General features: G+C 34.0%; 1 protein-coding gene across 3 annotated transcripts in view; it reads left to right on the forward strand.

The window, feature by feature from the left end:
- LOC131675475 (kinesin-like protein Klp10A) overlaps nucleotides 1-22,880 on the forward strand; it is a 929,209-nt gene that overhangs the window by 271,374 nt on the left and 634,955 nt on the right. The gene's annotated exons all lie outside the window — the stretch shown is intronic.

The following is a 22,880-nucleotide window of genomic DNA, read 5'->3' on the forward strand; positions in this document are numbered from 1 at the left end:
AGCAGAGAGGGAGACAGAGAGAGACTCGATGAGGCGCGTGCCGTAGCGGTAGAGTGGGGAGAGGAGACGATTTTCGGGCACTGATACCGGGGAGCTCGAGCTAGCGTCACGTGCGCGCACGAACGAAAGAAAAAGGATCGAGGAAAAAGGAAAGTGTGAGTGTGTGAGAGAAAGTGTTGCCGCCATCCCCTAGGATCACCAGAGCCCGTGGACCGTCGTCTCCGGTGGGCGATTCGAGGATCAGAGCTTGCCCGCCCGAACAAGGGCGATAGCGAGGGCGATTAGCGAGAAGGAGTAGTCTGTCTGCAGCAGCTACTTCCCGGTGAGTTTTCTTGCGTTCGTAAGCGATTACTTAGCGTGCGTTAGTTGCGCGAGCGAGCGTCTCTCTCTCTCTAAAATAGTACTCGAAGCGAAATCTCGGCACGCGATATTGTGTAAAAAAGAAAATCTGATTGAGTGAATAAAGTGCGGTTTGACCTGCTCAAGTGTTGCCATTGTGTTGGGCGTACCCAGGAAGGCACCTTTCTCCCTTCCCACGCCCGTGGTTAAAATCCACGCACGCTCTCGTGCTAGCCGCGCTTTCGCGATCCCTTTTCAGGGCAGCACGTGTCCGCCCGTACGCGGCGGAACACCAGGAAGCGCCTAGCTGACCGGGGCGGCGGTAAGCCTCGCACCGAGCAGCGAAGATAAATTTGTTAACAGGCCGCGAGAATAATTTAATTATTTTCCGGGCCGTTACAATGACAAAGGTCCGTTGATATTTAAAAAAATAAATCTATACAAATATAAAATATTTGTTATTGATCATAATACCTTTCATATGTAATATAATTATTAAAGTAGCCAAGCCCAGAGCGCTTCGCGCTCTCAAAACACTGTCATATACCACGAATCAATATAGGCAAAAAAGTATTGAATTTTCAATTTGAATTATCGTTAGAAAAAGTTAGAGCAGGGCATCAATTGCATTTAATGTATACGCCATTTAAAAGCTCTTTTCAAGAGCTTTCAAATGCACTGCCGCTGATATCTGTACGTTTATTGTTGACTTACATACATTACCTATTAATCATTTTTGCCATACCGACACCAAAATCAGACAAACTTGAAAATTTGTATCGCAGTCGAAAAGTATTGTATGAAAAAAAATCGGAGTGCGTTTTGAAGATTATTGCAACAACTTCCATTTAATATGTAAAAAACATTTTTTAAATAAACAACTGTTTTTCGATAAAATACAGATTAAAAAATTTATTTTTTTTTTCACCTTGATTCAAATCAATGTCAGTTTAGAACTAGTAATAGGAGGACAAGTATATCAACAAAAATCATAAGCTAGCCCCTTCTCCTTTACGAAGACCACCCGCAGATTTTCGTGCGACTTTTTTACCGGAGTTACAGTCATTTTTGTGAAAAAACAGCCTTTTTTTAAAATAAATCATTATCTCAAGTTTTATTGGTTTTAGGAAAAAATGTCATTAAGAAAAAGTTTTGGTTTATGCCCCAAAACACGGAAATAAAGTCAAAATAAAGAAAAGTTTATCTCAATTGTACCTAAACTGTAGATCGAGTTATGATGCGTGTAAAACCTTCTTCTCCTATATCACTTTAAAAAAATTGTGAGGGAAGTAGATCTACATAATCATGATTATAGGGAACCAAGACTAATGCGTATAGGTACCTGGTGTACATCTGCAGCGTTCCATGTGGACGTAGTTCTTGAAGTAACAATAAGAATAACCTAACAGTTGCTGAATCAGTATTCATTAAACTTATGAAAATGTATATGTTCTTTTTATTGATACGAGGTGTGTTCAAAAGTAAGGTGACTTTTCAAATTTCACGGGCAACGTATTTCCGATTATCGATTTTTTTATTCTGTTATGTTGGTACACTCTTCCCGAACATCTGTATCAAGTTTCAAGTGTATAGCATTTTTTGTTTGGTTATGAGAGGCGTAAAGGTTATAAGTATTTTGCGTGTTCGGCGATTTCTTGCTATCGAAAAATATGGATCAAAGGATTTGCATCAAATTTTGTGTAAAAAATAAAATAAAGTGCTCCGAAACACTTGAAATGTTGACGGTGGCATACGGTGAAACTGTTCTGAGTAAAAAAAATGTTTACAAGTGGTACAAACTCTTCCAAGATGGCCGGGAAGATGCCAATGACGAGCCTCGCTCTGGACGCCCAAGCACGTCAAAAACTGATGAAAACGTTCAAACAGTGAAGAAAATTGTTCTGGAAAATCGTCGAATCACTATCAGAGAAGTTACTGAGGATGTTGGTATATCGCTTGGCTCGTGCCATGAAATTTTTTCTAACGTTTTGGGCATGAGACGTGTGTCAGCGAAGTTTGTTCCGAAATTGCTAAATTTTGACCAAAAGAACCGTCGCATGAGCATCGCTCAAGAACTGTTGAATGACGTCAACGACGACCCAGATTTAGTCAAAAGGATCATAACTGGTGATGAATCATGGGTATATGGTTATGATATCGAAACCAAAGTCCAATCGTCTCAATGGAAGAGCCCAGATGAGCCAAGACCGAAAAAAGCACGCCAAGTTCGATCAAATGTCAAAGTTTTGCTCACTGTTTTCTTCGATTACCATGGCGTGGTGCATCAGGAGTTCTTACCATATGGACGTACGGTCAATAAATAGTATTATCTTGAAGTTATGCGCCGTTTGCGAGAAGCAATGCGAAGAAAACGCCCAGAATTGTGGAAAAACAATTCATGGCTTTTGCATCACGATAATGCCCCTGCTTACTCATCTTTGCTTGTGAGAGATTTTTTGGCCAAAAACAACACCACAATAATGCCTCAGCCACTATATTCACCGGATTTGGCCCCATGTGACTTTTTCTTGTTCTCAAAACTAAAGAGACCTATGAAAGTGGTTTCAACAATGGGTCCAAACTCACCGCTAGATTCCTTCAAAACTAAAAAGAGTGGTGACAGTAATTCTCCTGTGGCTGATATGAGTGGCTGTATAGTATAACTGTGGGTTGTTGAAGAAACTGACTGTACTAAACACTGTACCTGCTTTTCTCCTTCAACCGCTAGCGTTCTTCCGGAGTGCATTTCCAGTTGGAATCCGCTCTGATCAGAATTAAACACATTATAAATTCCAATTATTCTTATGCCTGCTTTAACATCAGCAATAAAAGTGTTTGCTTTAATCGTTAGTTCTGAATTACTTTCTAGTGTTTTCTTGGTTATAAACTTATTTATTTTCCGGGATACTATTCTATGAGCTTTCTTGAATTTACAAAGCCAGTTATCCGAAGCTTTGAATCTTACATCTTCTGATCCTATAATCTTTTGAGCTTGCAATGCCCATCGACGTATGTCACGATCATGAATGATGTAACCAGCGTCTACTGCTGCTTTAAAATTATCAAAAGTGTACTGACAAATTCTTGCAATTTTTTCTCTATAAGTACCACCTTTGTTGACTGTATGAGCCCAACGTTTCAACTGACTCACAGATGAAACTTTCTTAAATTTTTGACGTACACTTTCAACACTTAAATTTTTTTTTTGCCACTTCTCCAGTATTCTACGGCTCTTTGCTTATATTTAAAACTGACATCTTCATTGTCTTTGGTACAATGGTCGGTGGGTGCTTCGAAATCGTCAGGAAAATGGTGTTGAACTTCATCTTCTACTATTTTTGCAGCATGATCTTTGTAATCTTCTTGAAAATTTAATGTATCTTCAACGATCATATCTACTTCATTGAAATCATTCATTGAAATCTATTAAAATGCTTTTAATTCTTTCCGACAATTGAATCTCTTTATAATTTGTCTCACTTTCAGGTATTTGTAGAGTTTGAAAGTAAGCTAATAATAAATTTAAAACGTTCAGAGCGTTAATTTTCATTTTTTAATCTGAAATAAAAAAAAAATATATATATATATTCATATATCTTATATATCTTCTATTATATTAAACAGAAGGCGCGAAATTCTCCGTGCGTCCGTCCATCCATCCGTCCCCTTTTTTTCCTTATTTTTCCTCTGTATAGGTCTCTCCTGATATCGCTGGGGAATAAGAAATAAACTGAATAACAAATAAACAAATTAGGATAAAAACAAATAAATAAACAAATTGATAAGTAAACAATAATGATAAACAAACTTATAGAAAACATTCATGAAAAAAATTAATTAATAAATTAAAAAGTAAACATATTAATTAATAAACAATAATAATAAACAAATCAATAAGTAAACAATAATTATAAACATCATTAATTAATAAATCCTCATAATCAGTGTAATTTCAATTTTTTTAATAACAAATATTAAAAAGCCGTAAAATTATTTGCATATAAAAAATAATTTTATAGTTATACTTACGTAGCAGGTACTACGAAATACGAATTAACGGAATAGTATCTTATTATTATTTGTACTTATAATCTTATATTCTTATTACTATTTATTATGCTGTTAGTTCAATAGTCGATACAATACGTCCAACAACAAGAAAGTTGTGTTGGCTACTGATGAAGAATTACTTACTCATATTTATCAATCATGAAAATAACAGACAATCGTCAGAGACGCTGATAGTAGGACGTAAATAAAATTCTGATAATACTATCATTTATATACCAAAATTTTTGCGCATCCGAGAAACTATACTTATCTTCTAGGTATACTTATAATATTATATTATTCTTGACTTGTTTTTTTATATAATAAAAGTTATTTATTTATTGATAGAATTAATAAACGATAGAACGTAAAAAATTTAAAAGAGAGCAACAAAATAGCTATGGAATCATAGCTTATTTGATTTAGAAGAGATTGCAACGATATGTCAGAAACTTTTTTTAGGATGGTTTTTCAACATTGAGGGTGGTTTTGAAAATAAGTTTGAACAGGTAAATTTTTTATTCTTATTCTATCCACGGTAATATTTTTTCCAATTTTTTTAAGCTCATTATGAACTTTTTTTCAAAAATAAGAATAAAGAAGGTACAAATTTCGATGACAGAAATTAGGGGTTGCAACCCTTGTGGTTGAAACTGCACGAGATAGTTGTGTTTGTACATTATAAATGATACGCAACGTATTTTACAGTAAATTATCAACACCACCTGTAATGTATTGGAAACAATTTTTTGGGGGTGGGTTTTCAACATAAGGGGTGGTTTTAAAAATAAAAGGTAAATTTTTTTTCTTATTATATCCACGGTAATATTTTTACTAATTTTTTCAAGCTCATTATGAACTTTTTTTCAAAAATAGGTACAAAGAAGGTAAAAATTTCGATGACAGAAATTAGGGGTTGCAACCCTTGTGGTCGAAACTGCACGAGATAGTTGTTTTTGTACAGTATAAATGATACTTAACAAATTTTACACTAAATTATCAACACCACCTGTAATGTATTGAAAACAATTTTTTAGGGGTGGTTTTTCAACTTTAAGGGGGTAGTTTGAAAAAAAGCTTGACTAGATTAACTTTATTTTTGTATTTTATGTAGGGTAATATTTTTTCCAATTTTTTTCGGGTTATTTTAATTTTTTTCATAAAAATAGCCATGAAATAGATAGTATTTTAAATAAAAAAAAATAAGGGTTGCATCCCTTGTGGTCGAAGTTGCATGTGCTAGTTTGCTTTTCACATGAGAAGTGATATGAAATTTGTTTGGTCGTAAAATATCAATTAGATGCTGAGATACATTGGAAAATCTATTTTTGGGGGTGAACTTTGAGGGTTGTTTTCACCCCCTCAAAGTGTTTTTCCGCCGATAAAAAAAAATACGTATGTCTTATTTTTTGATGAACTATAACATATTAAAAGATTATTGAAATCGGTGTGGTCGGGTTGGGGGGGGTTTCCTTGTTAGACGATCTTATCCGTGATTTAGGTCTTGCCAAAGATTCAGCTGAGCTGTTAGCTTCTAGGTTGAAGGAGAGAAATTTGCTATTGTCTGGTACAAAAATAACTGTTTACAGAAAAAGAGAACAGAACTTTATAAAGTACTTTACGAGTGAAGATACTTTAGTATATTGCCATGATATTAAAGGACTTATTAATGAATATAAAGAAGCATCTTATTCTTATAAGCCAGATGACTGGCGTCTGTTCATCGATTCTTCTACAGAGAGCCTCAAAGCAGTATTGCTTCATAACGGAAAAGAATATGCGGCAATTCCTATTGCTCATTCTAGTACGCTTAAAGAATCATATGAAACATTTCAACTTCACCTGGAGAAAATTAATTACAATTTGCACCAATGGTTGATATGCGGTGACTTCAAAATGATTAATATTTTAGTTGGTTTACAATCTGGAAATATTAAATACCCTTGTTATATCTGTCTTTGGGATAGCCGGGATCGAGATAAACATTACATCAAAAAGAAGTGGGAAAATAGATTGAAATGGGAAGTAGGATCTGAAAATGTTGTGCATGAGAGCCTTGTTAACAGAAGCAAGATCTTACTACCACCTCTTCACATAAAATTGGGACTAATAAAGCAATTTGTGAAAGCTCTAGATACTGATGGTGATTGTTTTCAATATATTAAATCTAAATTTTCATATTTATCGGATGCTAAAATAAAAGAAGGTGTTTTTGTTGGTCCTGATATTAAAGCTCTAATGAATGATGAAGAATTTGTGAAGTGTATGAAAACTGATGAAAAAAATGCTTGGTTAAGTTTCAAAAAAGTTATAGAAAACTTTTTGGGAAACTATCGAGATCCTCAATACTCAACTATAGTCACAAAAATGTTAAAGGATTTTCAGAAATTAGGCTGTTTAATGAGCATGAAATTGCATTTTTTATTTTCTCACTTGGACAACTTTCCTGAAAATGTAGGGGCATTCAGTGAAGAGATGGGTGAACGCTTTCATCAAGACATTAAACAACAAGAGCGACGTTATCAAGGTAAATTAACTGTGCGAATGATGGCAGATTATGCCTGGTCTCTTAAAAGAAACGACAACTCGCCTAATCATAGACGCAAGTCTCTTAAACGAGCGTATGATTGGTCACGTGAACGCTTCCATAAGAAAAAATGAGCATATATAAAACAAAAAGAAAATAAAAAATTACAAAAAAAAATTAAAATTCTCAAAAAAATAAAAAAAATATATAAAAAATGAAAAAAAAACAAAAAAAAAACGAAAGGAGTCAATACCGCCACGTCCACGTTTCGTGACTCTGGGTTCGGCTGAGAGCGGTAATAAACCATTTTTAATTTTTAAAAGTTCAAATAAAAATTCTTACAAAACAGTATCGTATTTAGTCCACACATACTCCTAAACTCACGTAGCAAGAGGCTGCCCATACACATATGCACGTACACATCCAAGTCCAAAACATCATAAAATCCACAAACTAATACACCTCATCTAAATTCACAGATCCTCAACTTTCTCACACAAGCAAAACTCACCACTTCAAACCTACACATCCCGAGCCAACGAAACTCACGCTTACACACCCGGCCCTAAAAGAAAAAACAAGTTACTGATCGATTCTTTGTGTGTATGAATTTCGGGGTGAGTGGATTTGAGATGGTGAATATTTAAGAAAGTTGGCTTAGAGTATTAGATTTTAGGGTGTACAGGCTTAGTTTAAGAAATTAATATGGCGGCGATTTGGATGAGAACGTGATTGGTCGGATGAAAGAGGCTGCGCGGTAGCACAACTGATCTCCTTTTCACCATGATACAGGTGAACAGTGGTAGGGTACCTTGCTTGGGCGTTTAAAGAGGTAGTTTAAGGGTTGTAATGGTGTACGTATAATGATTAGACATATCAAGAATGTAATTAGTAAGCCGATATGTGGTTAAAAATTTACTTTGTTTATCAAAAAGTACTTAATTAAACATGCTCTACCCAAGTTTACGTGGGTTAGCCTGCTTAGGAGAAGGTAAAGATGGGTTTAAGGGTCGAAAATAAAAGTAGGATGAGGCATATCTAGGTAAAGATGTGTGCGCCCATTTTTGATTGAAAAATTAAATTTTTTCATTAAAAAGCACTTGGCTAACTTGCTCTACCCAGCGTCATGTGGGTGTGCCTGCTTAGGGGTTGGGAGGGCTGGTTTTAAAGGGTTGAAGAGGTATTTGGGGATGAGGCCTATCTAGCTCATATTAGTACGCATACCTGTGATTAGAAAATGAGTTTTTTTATCAAAAAGCAGTTAATTAAACTTGCTCTACCCAGGGTTATGTGGGTGAGCCTGTTTAGGGGTTGGCAGGGGTGGTTTCTACCCGTAAGAGAGCATTTTGTAAATAGAAGCACGATGCTCACAATATTTTTTAGTGTTTTGTCATATTTCCAAGTTTGGTTTAAATTGGTGAGTGGCTCTTTAATATGGTTACTTGTTAGATAGCTTGGGCTGAATGGTGTGGTGCTTTTTAAATTCATAAAATTTGAAATTTTCAAATTTGTGTAACTTCGTGAAAAAAAAAGATATCCGAGCATACTCAACGGCATTTGAAAGAAGAAAACTCATACTTTAACCCATTAACGCCTGAATTGCAGTTCTTCAGTAGTCCATGTTTGAGGTAGTGCCAATCAACGTAAAAATGATAAAATTGTCTGAAAATTCATACTCGATTATTTTCGGGTATGCTCTTTCGATTGGCGTAGTTAAAAATTTAAAAAAATTTAAAAAACCATTAAATTTTGCAATTTAAATAAAAAAAAGCACGATTTTTACAATACATTTTTTTTCAAACTCGATTTTCACCTGGAACCACCTGTTCATTTCACGCAGAATCTTTCAAAATCGTGCAATAATACCTCGAACTTAAAAGTTATGGACTTATGATAATAAATTTTGGCATAAAAAATTCAAAATGGCGCCCAAAATGGGTCAATGTCAGGGTACATTTTCATTATTTTTTTTTTCACGAACGGTCAATTTTAGAAAAAAATTGTATGGAATAAAAAGTGTTTAGAATCACTCAAAAAATACGCCTGAATTTTTTCAAAATAGTTTAAAGACTTTTTTAATTTTTTTTAAAAATTGTTAAATTCAAAAATCCAAAAACTTCTCAAAAAATTCTGAAAAAATTCACACTTACTCTTTGAACGATTTTAAGCAACTTTTTTTCTATAAAATTTTTTCTTAAAACTGATCATTGTTGACTAAAATGGGTTAAATAGAAAAAATTATTCGTGCGCTACATGGCCGAAAATCTGCATACACACACAGGCATATATATACAAGTCTGGGTGTAATATTTGTAAGTATATAATCTAGAGATCAAGATCGCCCTTTGCCATTGTTTTTATCAACAATGTTGCCTGATTCTCACCACTTGGAGGTGGACGATTTCCGAGAATCTTCTTCTTTTTTTTTTTTTTTTATTTTTTTTTTTTAATTTTTTTTTACGTTTTTTTATAATTTTTTAAAAGGTTTACGTTTTTTAAACTTTAAAAAGTTATTTTAAATGACTATCAGTGGATTGTATCAAAACATATTTTGCAAAAATACAATTCACAATTTTCACAAATCCTGTTTGTTCGCTTTTCACATTTTTCTCCCGAACAATATCTAAACTTTTGTACAATCTCTGACTTATGTCCTTTGAAATCCTTCTTTGCCATGTAATGTTTAGCTAATGAGAGTGCAAAGCTTTTTGTAGAGTGTTTTTTATCTTCTGAATCGGTCAAGTCTCTCAAAACTACAGAATTGGTGATGCTTGATTGAATCATTCTCATAAGTATAATCCAAGTCCATTTTTTCGAACGCACAATAGGCACAACCTTATTACATCGCTGGTCATGAATATCAACTCCGCCCATAAATTTGTTATACACCGAAAATGCATGGGGGAATGATATGTCAGATTTCTGCTTTTGTTCCTTGTCAAAACGTTTTACTATAGAAAGAGGAGTAACACCTGCGGCAGTTGACAAAATAGAAACTGGCTTAGAATCTACAACAGTTATAAAGTTGATACCACTTTCTGTATCATGTTTGACTGCATATGTACCTCTATTATCTTTTTTGTCAACGTTGTTTTTTACATTGATACGATTTTCTCGAACCGTGCCTGTTGCTTGTATTCCAATTTTGTGTAGATGTACTAATAAATCAGGGCAGCAAAATAAATTATCGAAATAAACGTGGTACTTACTCAGCTTTTTAATTGATATATTTTCCAAAACATTTTGCAACATTTGCATGACAACACGGCTGCCTAATGCACATTTTGGTAAAAAATCATTATTTTCAGAGTTTTTTCCGCAGTATATGTCACAGTCAAACACATACCCGTTTGCACTACATAAAGCCCATAGTTTGATACCAAATCTAATGGGCTTTGATTTGATGAATTGCTTCAACACAGTTTTTCCAAAAAATTTTAGCATCATTTCGTCGATCGAAAGAGCCGTTGCAAAAACTCCAAAAATAAGAAGATTTTTTCTAAAAATGTTGAAAACAGATCGAACACGCCAGACTCTATCGTTAGAATATTCGTCTTCTGGTTTGGACAACTTGAGCTTTGACTTTATCTTCTCAAATTCATCGCGACTCATAACATTAGGTACTAAAGCACATCCAAGAAAAGGATCTTTTGACCAATAATCTCTTTGAGATAAACGTTTGTTGAACATGGTAAATATTATTATACCTAAAAATGCATTCAATTTTTCCGGAGTCAGATCATATCCATTTATTTTAGTAGCTTCGATTATATATTGTTTGATATCTGTAGAAAAGAACAATTCGAATAGTTTGGAGTCAGAGCATTGGGAAATGAAGTTTTTATCTTTTTCTGACAGTAATATTTCATTTTTCAGATTAGAATGATATTTCTTTTCTCCGTCAACCCAAACAAATTGATGGTCATCTTCAAGTTTTTTCTGGGAAGGTTCATATCCTTGGAGATATTTTCTATAAGATGAACTTGGAAAAAACTCTTCGACTTCATTTTCAGAATCATCAAAATCGTCATTTTCGTAACGTGAATCATCACCATCAGATTCGCCAGAACTATCTGGATTTGGAATAAAAACAGCTTCATCATAATTTTCTTCTTCATCAAATTCTATCGAACTAGACGATACCTTGTATTTCTTTTTATGACGATTTTTTGAAACAGTAGCAGAAGCCGATGTTTCATTTTTTCTCTTTGGCATTTTTACAATATGTTTCAGAAACAAAGCAGTAGAAATATTTAAAATATTGAAAACAAATAAAGTAAAAATAATTACTATGATATGTTAGAATTATCACGTATAATTATAGAGCACATGAAAAATAATAAAAGAAACTATCTCTGAAATAATTGCGACATTTTCGGTTCAGAAAAAAATCATTAGCAATATTTTAAATCTTCAAAATAAATAAAGTAAAATTAATCCCTATAATATTTGAGAATCAAGAATATGGTAATCACACATAATTATACTGATTATTATGATAAGTAATCGAATAAAAATAACTAACTTTGATATACTTGCTACATTTTATAAAAAATATATAAAACAGATTTAAAATAAAAAGAAAAGAAAAAGTAAGGAAAGTAAACTAAATAAAGAATGTTAAAAAAATTTGCTTTGTGGACAGAAATGTAATTTCGTTCAACAAGTAAATAATTTTTTCTATTTAACCCATTTTAGTCAACAATGATCAGTTTTAGGAAATAATTTTATAGAAGAAAAGTTGCTTAGAATCGTTCAAAGAGTAAGTGTGAATTTTTTCAGAATTTTTTGAGAAGTTTTTGGATTTTTGAATTTAACAATTTTTAAAAAAAATTAAAAAAGTCTTTAAACTATTTTGAAAAAATTCAGGCGTATTTTTTGAGTGATTCTAAACACTTTTTATTCTATACAATTTTTTTCTAAAATTGACCGTTCGTGAAAAAAAAAATAATGAAAATGTACCCTGACATTGACCCATTTTGGGCGCCATTTTGAATTTTTTATGCCAAAATTTATTATCATAAGTCCATAACTTTTAAGTTCGAGGTATTATTGCACGATTTTGAAAGGTTCTGCGTGAAATGAACAGGTGGTTCGAGGTGAAAATCGAGTTTGAAAAAAAATGTATTGTAAAAATCGTGCTTTTTTTATTTAAATTGCAAAATTTAATGGTTTTTTTTAAATTTTTTGAAATTTTTAACCACGCCAATCGAAAGAGCATACCCGAAAATAGTCGAGTATGAATTTTCAGACATTTTTATCATTTTTACAGGCATTTTAAGGGAATTTGAAGGCAATTCCGAAGTCTGGCTTTCAAGAGTATTTTAATAAATGGAAACATCGATATAAGCGTCTTATTTATTTAAATCGGGACTACTATGAAAGATGCTACCACTCCCGGATGACGAAGATTAAATCAAGTGTCGAGGTAGGTTGAATACTTTTGGGACAGACCTCGTACGGTATCATGTCTAGCAGAAAGTATGACAATCCATTAAAAGGAAAGAAAGTTTATTTAATAAACACTCAAGGTGCTTTAAGTGAGAAAATTTATACTGGTTAATAGTTCTAAGAGTGCTATGTTTCATGTGTAAAAAGAAAATTGAAATAAATATTTCATTTCAGGAGCGATTCATACTGGCATTAGCCAAACTTATCTCAGTGAATTGTTTATTGTAGTAGATCTATTAAAAATAATGCTTTACTTTTGAAAAAGCATAAATGTTCTATTGGACCTTCGATTGAATATATTGCAAAAGAAAGCTGTTCAGAGACGAGAGCTATAAAACGTTTCTTAACAGAGGAAAGCATAGATGAAGTAATAAAGCTACTGTGAGTTTGGATAGCAATGACCTAAATCAGTTCTTTTTTAAAACATTGTCTTTGTTGAACTTTGTATCAATATTTTACTCCTGCAAAATTGTTACAAGACCTAATTCATTTTTATCAATGCTATTGTAAAATATTAATCAATTTTCTACTTTTGATTTTTAATACCATACATCAAATTTCGTATTGAAATCTACAAATGTATCTTGAGGATAGGTTGATCTGGATATTAGCAACAAAGATCTTATGATTATCAAAACGTAGAGTACTGAAAAAATTAATAAAGGCTGCAAACAAAAGTGGGTCCATTACACTACCATGTGACACAGCCACTGGAACACAATCTTACCCTCATCGATGACGATCTGGATGCGATCAGACACTTAAAAGAGTCTTAAAAGAGTACACTTTTAGAATTCTAGGAAGTAAGTGCTATCGATCGACCTGTTAAAGAGTGTTGTAAGGTGAGGATGAATAGTTTCAGCTGAAATTATGATCATCCGCACCTACAAGCTATCCAGATCTCTGCTCCTAGAGGCGGTCTCTTTCTGAGTAACAGATTGACAAATGAAGGAGGTAAAATTAAAGGAGTGAATAAAAGAGATACTTGGCATTTCTGAGAAAGTATCACAGATGAGACGAGGTAACCTATTCCATATAAGTATAATGAGCATTAAGGGTACTGGACGAAGGCACTGAGTTGACGACAGAGCCGATGTTACAAAGCCTACGCCGTTTACCTTCGAAACCATTTGCTGCCTGAAGCTTGAGCAGTAGATACTTGTTCTTGGCTATATCAATCTCGTTCGAAACCATGTAGCGATGAGTTCGAAATCTAACACGCTTGTAGACAATATCACGAGCTCGTACGTGGACCCTTATTTCTGTAGAAACTCACAATTTTTTTTCAAGAAAGAGTTGTTCGGCGCTGTAGTGCCATGGAGTTAAATACTGAGAAAATAGAGAACAGAGTTCTTTTATGTAGATGGAAGTCGGTATTCAGAAATGTCAATGAACAAGCATATACGAATAACAGATTTCATACCAATGACTACTAATGGCCTCATTGGGTCGATTAAGGTTCATGGCTTCAAGTTTACGTATAGTGATAGTTCAAACGGTATCTCAAGGGATTGAACATCGAAAAATAAGCTCAATAAGGTCTGGACAGTCAATAAAAGATGCCTCAATTTAGATTAAGAAAGCAATTTTTATATTACGCTTTACTTAAAGAGATCCAAGTTAGTATAAGTGGATGTATTGGTCTTAAAACGATAGCATGTAGGATTTAATGAGACTACTGTAAGGGCATCCAAGTCACGGAGGTCTCCTAGGATACAAACAGTAGATAAGATAAGTATTTGCATTAAAATCACCTAATCAACGACAGGTGGCTTTCGCTTGACAACGGCAAACAATATTTTCTGATTTACTCTCTTAATTTAGTACAAGCAATAATAAACTTAGGCGAGTTATCAAATTTTTGATTGGACGTCAGAAGTTTTTTCACTCTAGTGTTTTTTCACTGTTTTAGTTTTTTCACTCGTATAACACTCACAAACATAGAAGGCAATGCCATCCACGTATTTACTTAGTCTATAAAGGTAGAAAAAATTGACGCCATTCAGTGCAAAGTACATGCGACTCTCGGATTTCAAGAAATGAAAAGTAGGAATAATTATTTAGGCAATTTACATTAGAATTTGCCATGCTAAAGGTAGGATAGTGGGAAAATCCTGTGTATCTTTACAAGGATCTGGATGGGTGGCATCGTGGAGTATCGGGTCACAGGGGCAGATAGACCAAGTGCAGCATCAGCTTGATAGGTCGGAAAGACACTGAGAATACTCGGAATAGTAGAGTAAAACAGAAAAAAGGAATGATTTATTTGACATTTACAGAGTACAGTAGGCCATTCAGCACTGTGAACATGAAAATCATGATAGAAAAACTTAGTTATAAAGGGATATACGTACGGATATTAAATATAATAAATGAGATATATAGGAAAACAATGTGTGAGATACTGACCGAGAAAGGAATTTTCACTAGCTATAAGACGACGAAAACAGTGAAACAAAAATGCCCGATTAATCATAATTTGAAAGAAGAAGAGTAATAAGACACAAAAAGAGACCACAGATCAGGAGGGGCTCAGATCAGGGGGGCCTCAAATCAGTGATCTGAAGTGCATGATCTATGAGATCAGCACTCTTAGATCAGGCGCCCCGCCGCCGCCCCTCTCTCCTCCTGAGATCTATAAGATCAGCATTCTTAGATCAGGCGCCCCGCCGCCGCCCCTCTCTCCTCCTGAGATCTATAAGATCAGCATTCTTAGATCAGGCGCCCCGCCGCCGCCCCTCTCTCCTCCTGAGATCTATGAGATCAGCACTCTTAGATCAGGCGCCCCCGCTACCACCCCCTCCTCCTTCAGTGATTTAAAGCGTATGAGCTATCAGATCAGCACTGCTAGATCATGCGCAAGAGTCCCTTCCCCCCGCCCACCCAATTCGTTTTAAATATTAAAATAAATTTATGTTTAATTGAATTTAATTAATTTGACGCAATTGATTGACGTGTATACGGTGTAATGCACAGATTTAGCTCAGTGAAAAAAATGAGCAGATATCATGGGGAATCGATCTCGCGTCCTATGGATCGATAGACCGTAGCATTTAACAAGTGAGTCACGACTGCTTTTAGCTCTTGGTAGCTCTTATTGCGTATATTAGATACACACAACCAAAAAGCGACTAGACTAGGCCCCCCCGTGAGTTCATCCGTATGTGTGCACGTGTTTTAAGATCACGTGTTATCGTGTGTGTGTATGTGTGAGTGCGCGCGTGTGTGTGTGTGTGTGTGTTTGAATGTACATATTCAAATATATTGTTTTTCAATAATTTTATCGCTCTCTTCCCAATCTATGCAGCAACCATTTAAGTAAAACTTTTTCGTAAATTTGACATTTTAATGTGCGCACTTCATTACGTATTTACCGTTATGATTAGGACACACGGTAACTGATTTCATATTTTCACAAGGGGAACATCCCCAATTATTCAAGTCGAAAACTTTGAAGTCATATCGTTCTAACCACTCTTTTTTCAGATCTCCGGAAACAAAAATTTTCGTAGCATCTTTGAGCGTGTTTGTGATGATGAATTTATGTTCTTCGTACTTGAAATCACCAGAGTCCCATTCTAATCCATGGAAGTAGATTTTCATCCAAAGATTATAACGCTTACATTTTTCAGGTAGTCCTCGCCATGGAAACGGAGATTTGAATAATCGTACGAGTGGTTCTTCATTGCAGTTAAGTGAAAGTCTCGCTAGCTCCTTTAAGGCATATGTATTGTCAGGCATCATGAAACCTTGCATACTACTTGAATACCTTGTACTACGTACTCTATTCTGGCTGATATTGAGCTGCCTGAGGAAACTGCTAATACCGACTGTGCGAGGCAAAGAAAATTTGATTTTCATTGTTGCATTGAAAAGTCCACTCACCTATTTTTTCGTTGCTGCGAATACCGCCTGTGCAGAGCAAAGAAAAATTGTTTTTCTTTATTAGATTAAAAAGTCCACTGACTCATTTTTACGCTACTGCGAATACTGACTGCGCAAAACAAAGAAATAATTGTATTTCATTGTTGCATCTAAAAGTCACTCACTTACTGTTTCGTTACTGCGAACACCGACTGCGCGAGGCAAAGAAAATTTGTTTTTCATTGTTGAATTGAAAAGTCCACTCACCTATTTTTTCGCTACTGCGAATACCGACTGCGCGAGGTAAAGAAAATTTGTTTTTCATTGTTGCATTGAAAAGTCAACTCACTTATTTTTTCGCTATTGCGAATACCGACTGCACGAAACAAAGAAAATTTGATTTCATTGTTACATTGAAAAGTCCACTGACTCATTTTTTCGCTAATAGTCCGGGAAAGTAAGGTCGAAAAATCTGTTAACTATCAAAACTTTCCCATAACTAATTTTTCATTTTTAAATGAAAATATATTGACCCAGCATCACTCTCCTAGATTGTCTAATAATTTCCACTAGAGCTTCCGACGCAGCTTGCAAGCACAGCTCAGATCACCTAAAATTCAAGTGATTTATGCTCGTGTCATTTCTGGATGTGTTCTTACAAAAAAATCGTAGAGATGAAAATTGAAGCAAATCTTATGCTCTTGAAGGTGACGTAAATAGTTTTTTCAAAAAAAAATTTTTCGATCTCAAATTTTCCAACAATTGAAAAAATTTTTGAAAATTATATTTTTGGCTGGTAATTATAAATAAAATATTAATATCGAGGTCAAAACATAGATAAACATAGAGGGCAAACTTCTAAAAATTTACATTTTTTCAGATTTGGAAAATTCAAAAAAGCGGCTGCGCAAATTGGAAACAAATTTTTTTTTTCAATCGCGTCAAAATTTATGAACATTAACGATATCGAGAAACGGTTTGTTGTAATCGGCAGAGTGAAAGATATATTTTTATAAATAACATAAACAAAATTTAAAAAATTTTTTTTACATAATTTTTTAAAACATTTACCGAGAATAAAAATTTTTCCATCTAGTTTTTTCTCATTTTGGCGTTGAAAAATTTGTTTAAAATATCTTTTCACGATATAAATTTGTTTGTCTTCGAAAGATGAGTATTTTGGAAAAAAAATTTTTAGATGCGACTTTTACAAGCTGAGATAAACAAATTCAAAGTCTGTTAGATACTGTGATAATATTGATTGAAATTTTCAAATTTTGATCACTTCGCTAGGTTGTCGAATCTCAACTCAACGTAAACACAATTTTTAATTTTTCTCCCGTCAATGGGTCCATTCAAAAGAGAACAGTAATCCTATAGCTAGCCCGGCCAAACGGTGCGGCGGCTGCTGCTTGGCGTTGTGTCCTTTTACTTCGACACAAGAAATTATGTGTATAAGCACTGGCTTGATCGCAGATAAGGAACAAGTGAATTGCCACATTGCAATTGAAATAGGCTCCGAAATAATGAAAGAAACATACGGCAAAAATTGGAAAGATATTAAATTACAACGGAAAACCGAGTCATGACTTTGCAAGGCTACACTGACAAGAAGAAAGATGAGTTTGCGATAGATCCTACTTTACTATTCCAAAGAATTTGCGTGTGGAAAAGAAACGATGAAGATATGCAAAAGTATTTAAAACACGAGTTGGCCCCATACCCACTGTCGATTTTTGATGAAACTGGTATGCGTAAAAACAAGAAATCAGATTTTTATGATTGTTTTACGCCAGAAGTCAAACCTCCGACATTCAAATACTCAATATTTATTATAGATGGTGGTTTTTTGTTACATCGAGTGGTTGGGAATAGGAATTCGACGTATGGAAAAGTAGGTGATCAGTACGTTAATTATATCCAGAAAAATTATGCTAAAAATGGTAACACTTGCATGATATATTTTGATGGTTATCCTGAACTTATTAAGCAATGATACGAATAAGAACAATTTTATTTAGTTATTGAAAAGAAAACTTGCCAATGCTGGATTTTTGATAAACCAAGCAGAAGATGTCGATGCAGAGCTTGTTCGGTCGGCTATAAGCTATTCCAATAACTATCCGTTTGCTTGCATCGTTGCTGAGGATGTAGACGTTATAGTTATATTAAGTCAGCTAGCTCATGAAAAAACTAATATTTACTTTCTACAACTAGGCAAAGATAAAGACGCAAAAAAATTTTATCGATGCGACAGCTTTAAATACCCAATGCTTCAAAATTACGTGTCATTATTACATGCCTTTAGTGGCTGTGATACACGTCTGCTTTTTATAACCAAGGTAAACTCAAATTCGTAGATCTTCTTAGGAACAACATGCAACTGCTCGATCAACTAAAAATATTTTACAACAGTACAGCAACGAAAGCTGAAGTTGAAAAAGCTGGCACAGAATTTATAAAATACGTATATGTGTCGAAACCAAATCGCAATGAATCGTTAAACATGCTACCATTTACATGTTTTTTAAAATCTTCAGCTAAAAAAACTTTTAATTTAGCAACTTTGCTACCAACGGAAGCTGCAATGAAATTTCATTTTTTTAGAGTGTTTTATCAACTCCGGTTGTGGGATAAGGATAAAACCATTATTGACAAAATGAAGCCTACCGACTGAGGTTGGAAATTCATTGATAATTGTGGCCTCGCACCAGAAATGACTAATGACGTACTTGTACCCGACGAATTATTGAAAATTATTTCGTGTTCTTGTACCACAGGGTACTCTATTTCCAGGTGTGGTTGTAAAAAAGTTGGCATACATTGCACGATATTATGTAAAAATTGCGAAGGCAAAAACTGTTGTAACATCGAAATTGTAAGTACGGTACTTGACAATGACAAGGATGATAATGAAACTCTGAGTGATGAGCTAAATTTTGATACGAGTCAATTACTCGATTGTGAACTTGCAATTGATAGTAGCAATAATATCGATGAGGATTTATATGCTAATGATAATGACGTGGAAAATTGTACAGAGCCACTTCCTCAGAGACCAAAAAGGGCGAGAATTTGTAGAAAATAGATGTAAATTTGTAAATAAATATTATTCTTAGTATCTACGTTTCGAATTATGTATAATATATGTAATAAATGGATTTATAGATATAAATTATAAATATCATTGTACTTTATTTCTAGCAATATGTAATCGTTGATAATAACCATACTATTAGCCAACCACAAATGCAAAATTTTTACAAAGAAAACCAAAATAAAAGCTTGAGCTTCGTTCAACTACGAACGAGCGCTGATCCCCCACCACAACGCCAAGCAGCTGCCGCCGCACCGTTTGGCCGAGCGAGCTAGGATTACTATTCTCTTTTGAATGGACCAATTGACGGTAGAAAATTGAAAATTGTGTTTAAGTTGAGTTGGGATTCGAAAATCTAGCGAAGTGATCAAAATTTGAAAATTTCAATCGATATTATCACAGAATCTAACAGACTTTGAATTTGTTTATCTCAGCTTGTAAAAGCCCCATCTAAAAAACTTTTTTTTTTAAATACTCGTCTTTCAAAGACACATATTTATAATGTGGAAACATATTTTAAACAAATTTTTCAACGCCAAAATGAGAAAAAAATAGATGGAACAATTTTTATTTTTGGTAAATGTTCTTAAAAATTATGTAAAAAAATTTTTCAAAATTTTGTTTATGTTATTTATAAAAATATAACTTTTACTCTGCCGATTGCAACAAACTGTTTCTCAATATCGTTAATGTTCATAAGTTTAGACGCGATTGAAAAAAAAAAATTTGTTTCCAATTTGCGCAGCCGCCATTTTGAATTTTCCAAATCTGAAAAAATGTAAATTTTTAGAAGTTTGCTCTCTATGATTATCTATGTTTTGACCTCGATATTAATATTTTATTTATAATTACCAGCCCAAAATATAATTTTCAAAAATTTTTTCAATTGTTGGAAAATTTGAGATCGAAAAATTTTTTTTTGAAAAAACTATTTGCGTCACCTTCAAGAGCATAAGATTTCCTTCAATTTTCATCTCTACGATTTTTTTGTAAGAACATATCCAGAAATGACAAGAGCATAAATCTCTTGAATTTTAGATGGTCTGAGCTGTGCTTGCAAGATGCGTCGCAACCTCGAGCGGAAATTATTAGACAATCTAACAGAGTGATGCTGGGTCAATATATTTTCATTTAAAAATGAAAAATCAATTATGGGAAACTTTTGAATTTTATTTACTTACTTTCCCGGACTTTAATGCGAATACCGACTGCGCAAGGCAAAGAAATAATTGTATTTCATTGTTGCATTGAAAAATCAACTCACTTATTTTTTGACTACGGCGAATATCGATTGCGCGAAACAAAGAAAAATGGTTTTTCATTGTTGAATGGAAAAGTTCACTCACTTATTGTTTCATTATTGCGAATACCGACTGCGCGAAACAAAGAAATAATTGTATTTCATTGTTACATTGTAAAGTCCACTCATTTTTTTGCTACTGCGAATACCGACTGCGCGAGGCAAAGAAGTAATTGTATTTCATTATTAGATTGAAAAATTCACTCACTCATTTTTTTGCATCTGCGAATACCGACTGCACGAAACAAAGAAAATTTGTTTTTCATCGTTACAATGATAAATCCACTCACATATTTTTTCGCTACTACGAGTACCGACTGCGCGAGGCAAAGAAAAATGGTTTTCATGGTTGCATTGAAAAGTCCACTCATTTTTTTGCATCTGCGAATACCGGCTGCTCGAAACAAAGAAAATTTGTTTTTCATTGTTGCATTGAAAAGTTCACTCACCTATTTTTTCGTTGCTGCGAATACCGCCTTGCGGAACAAGGAAAAATTGTTATTCTTTATTAGATTAAAAAGTCCACTCACATATTTTTTCGCTACTACGAATACCGAGTATACGAGACAAAGAAAAATTGTTTTTCGTTGTTGCACTTAAAAGTCCACTCACATATTTTTTCGCTACTGCGAATACCGACTGCGCGAGGCAAAGAAGTAATTATATTTCATTGTTACATTGTAAAGACCACTGACTCATTTTTTCGCTACTGCGAATACCGTCTGCACGAAACAACGAAAATTTGATTTCATTGTTACATTGAAAAGTCCACTCACCTATTTTTTCGTTGCTGCGAATACCGCCTGTACAGAGCAAAGAAAAATTGTTTTTCTTTATTAGGTTAACAAGTCCACTGACTCATTTTTCCGTTACTGCGAATACCGACTGCGCGAGGCTAAGAAACAATTTTTTTTAATGTTAGGGTTATTTTGCAACCGAATAATTTTAAGAAATTCTGTATTACTAAAAGTTTACAGATTTATTTAACGCTACTACGCGTATAATAAATATTGTTCATATTTTCCTGAGACCAAAGAACAGTCTTAACAATGTGTTACTGTTTTTTTTAATTCGCATGGAATAATCTTCATCGACTATCTGGAAAATGGTAAACCATTACAGGCGAATATTATTCTTCGTTATTGGATCGTTTGAAAACCGAGTTGCTAGAGAAACGTCCACGATTGTCCCACAAATAAGTCCTCTTCAACCACGACAATGCGCCAGCTCACGCCTCAGCAGTTGTGGCCGCTAAACTGATGAAGATAGGGTTCCAACTCCTTTCACATCCCCCTATCTCCAGACTTGGCTCAGTCGGACTAATATTTGTTCCCTAATATGAAAAAATGGCCGGCGGGGAAAAGATTTTATTCAATCGAGGAGGTGATTGCAGAAACGAATGCCTATTTTACAGACTTGGACAAATCCTATTATTTGGAAAGGATTAACAAACTAGAGCAGCGTTGGATGAAGTAGATAAGTCTGAAGGGAGACTATGTTGAAAAATAAAAAAGATTTATTAAAAAAAATCAAGCAGTTTTTATTTTTGCACGGACATTTCAAACGACCCTCGTATTTAGTACAGTGTTTCTATTTAGACATTATTATACTGGAATAAAAGTGAAATATAAAAGATAATTTTTTGTTATATTAAATTTTGGTTTTATAAGATTTAGAATCGGCTGATCTTCTTCTTTTTGATATTATATTTTAGCAGCTTCGTATTCGAAATAGTACTAAAAGATATTTATATTCATTAACTACTTTTATATAATCTCTCTCGATGCAATACTATCGTAACATTGTATCGTTGGCAAAGTCTACATACGAATGTATGACATTCATCTACTTTTTCTTCTAGTCTTCTCTTTTTAGAATGCTCGTTCAGTGGTATTTCTTCTTCTTCATCACTATTTACATCATGGTATTTCAAGCATCGTACATCATTTTTACGATTACAGCGTTTACATTTTATTGGCATAGATCTAATTTCTTAAAAATAATATATGCAAATGTTTTCCATATTTTGAGAGAGTAATAGTAGATCGTGAGCTACTTTCATCCTATATTCTTCAGGATCGAATTTTAAATCAAATTCTTTATTGAACCCTAAGCAATGTAAATAATACATTACGTACGGGCCGCAACTGTGCCCATCATTCACTGACTGATAAGGTCGGTTATCAATCCTCCATTTTTTCCAGTTTTCATTTTTCAGCTGTTTCAAGAAGCTGTTTGAATCGAGAACTTAA

This window comes from Phymastichus coffea, unplaced genomic scaffold (assembly GCF_024137745.1).
Source record: "Phymastichus coffea isolate CEN01 unplaced genomic scaffold, Cenicafe_Pcof_1.1 PCOF00023, whole genome shotgun sequence".
Taxonomy (NCBI): Eukaryota; Metazoa; Arthropoda; class Insecta; order Hymenoptera; family Eulophidae; genus Phymastichus; species Phymastichus coffea.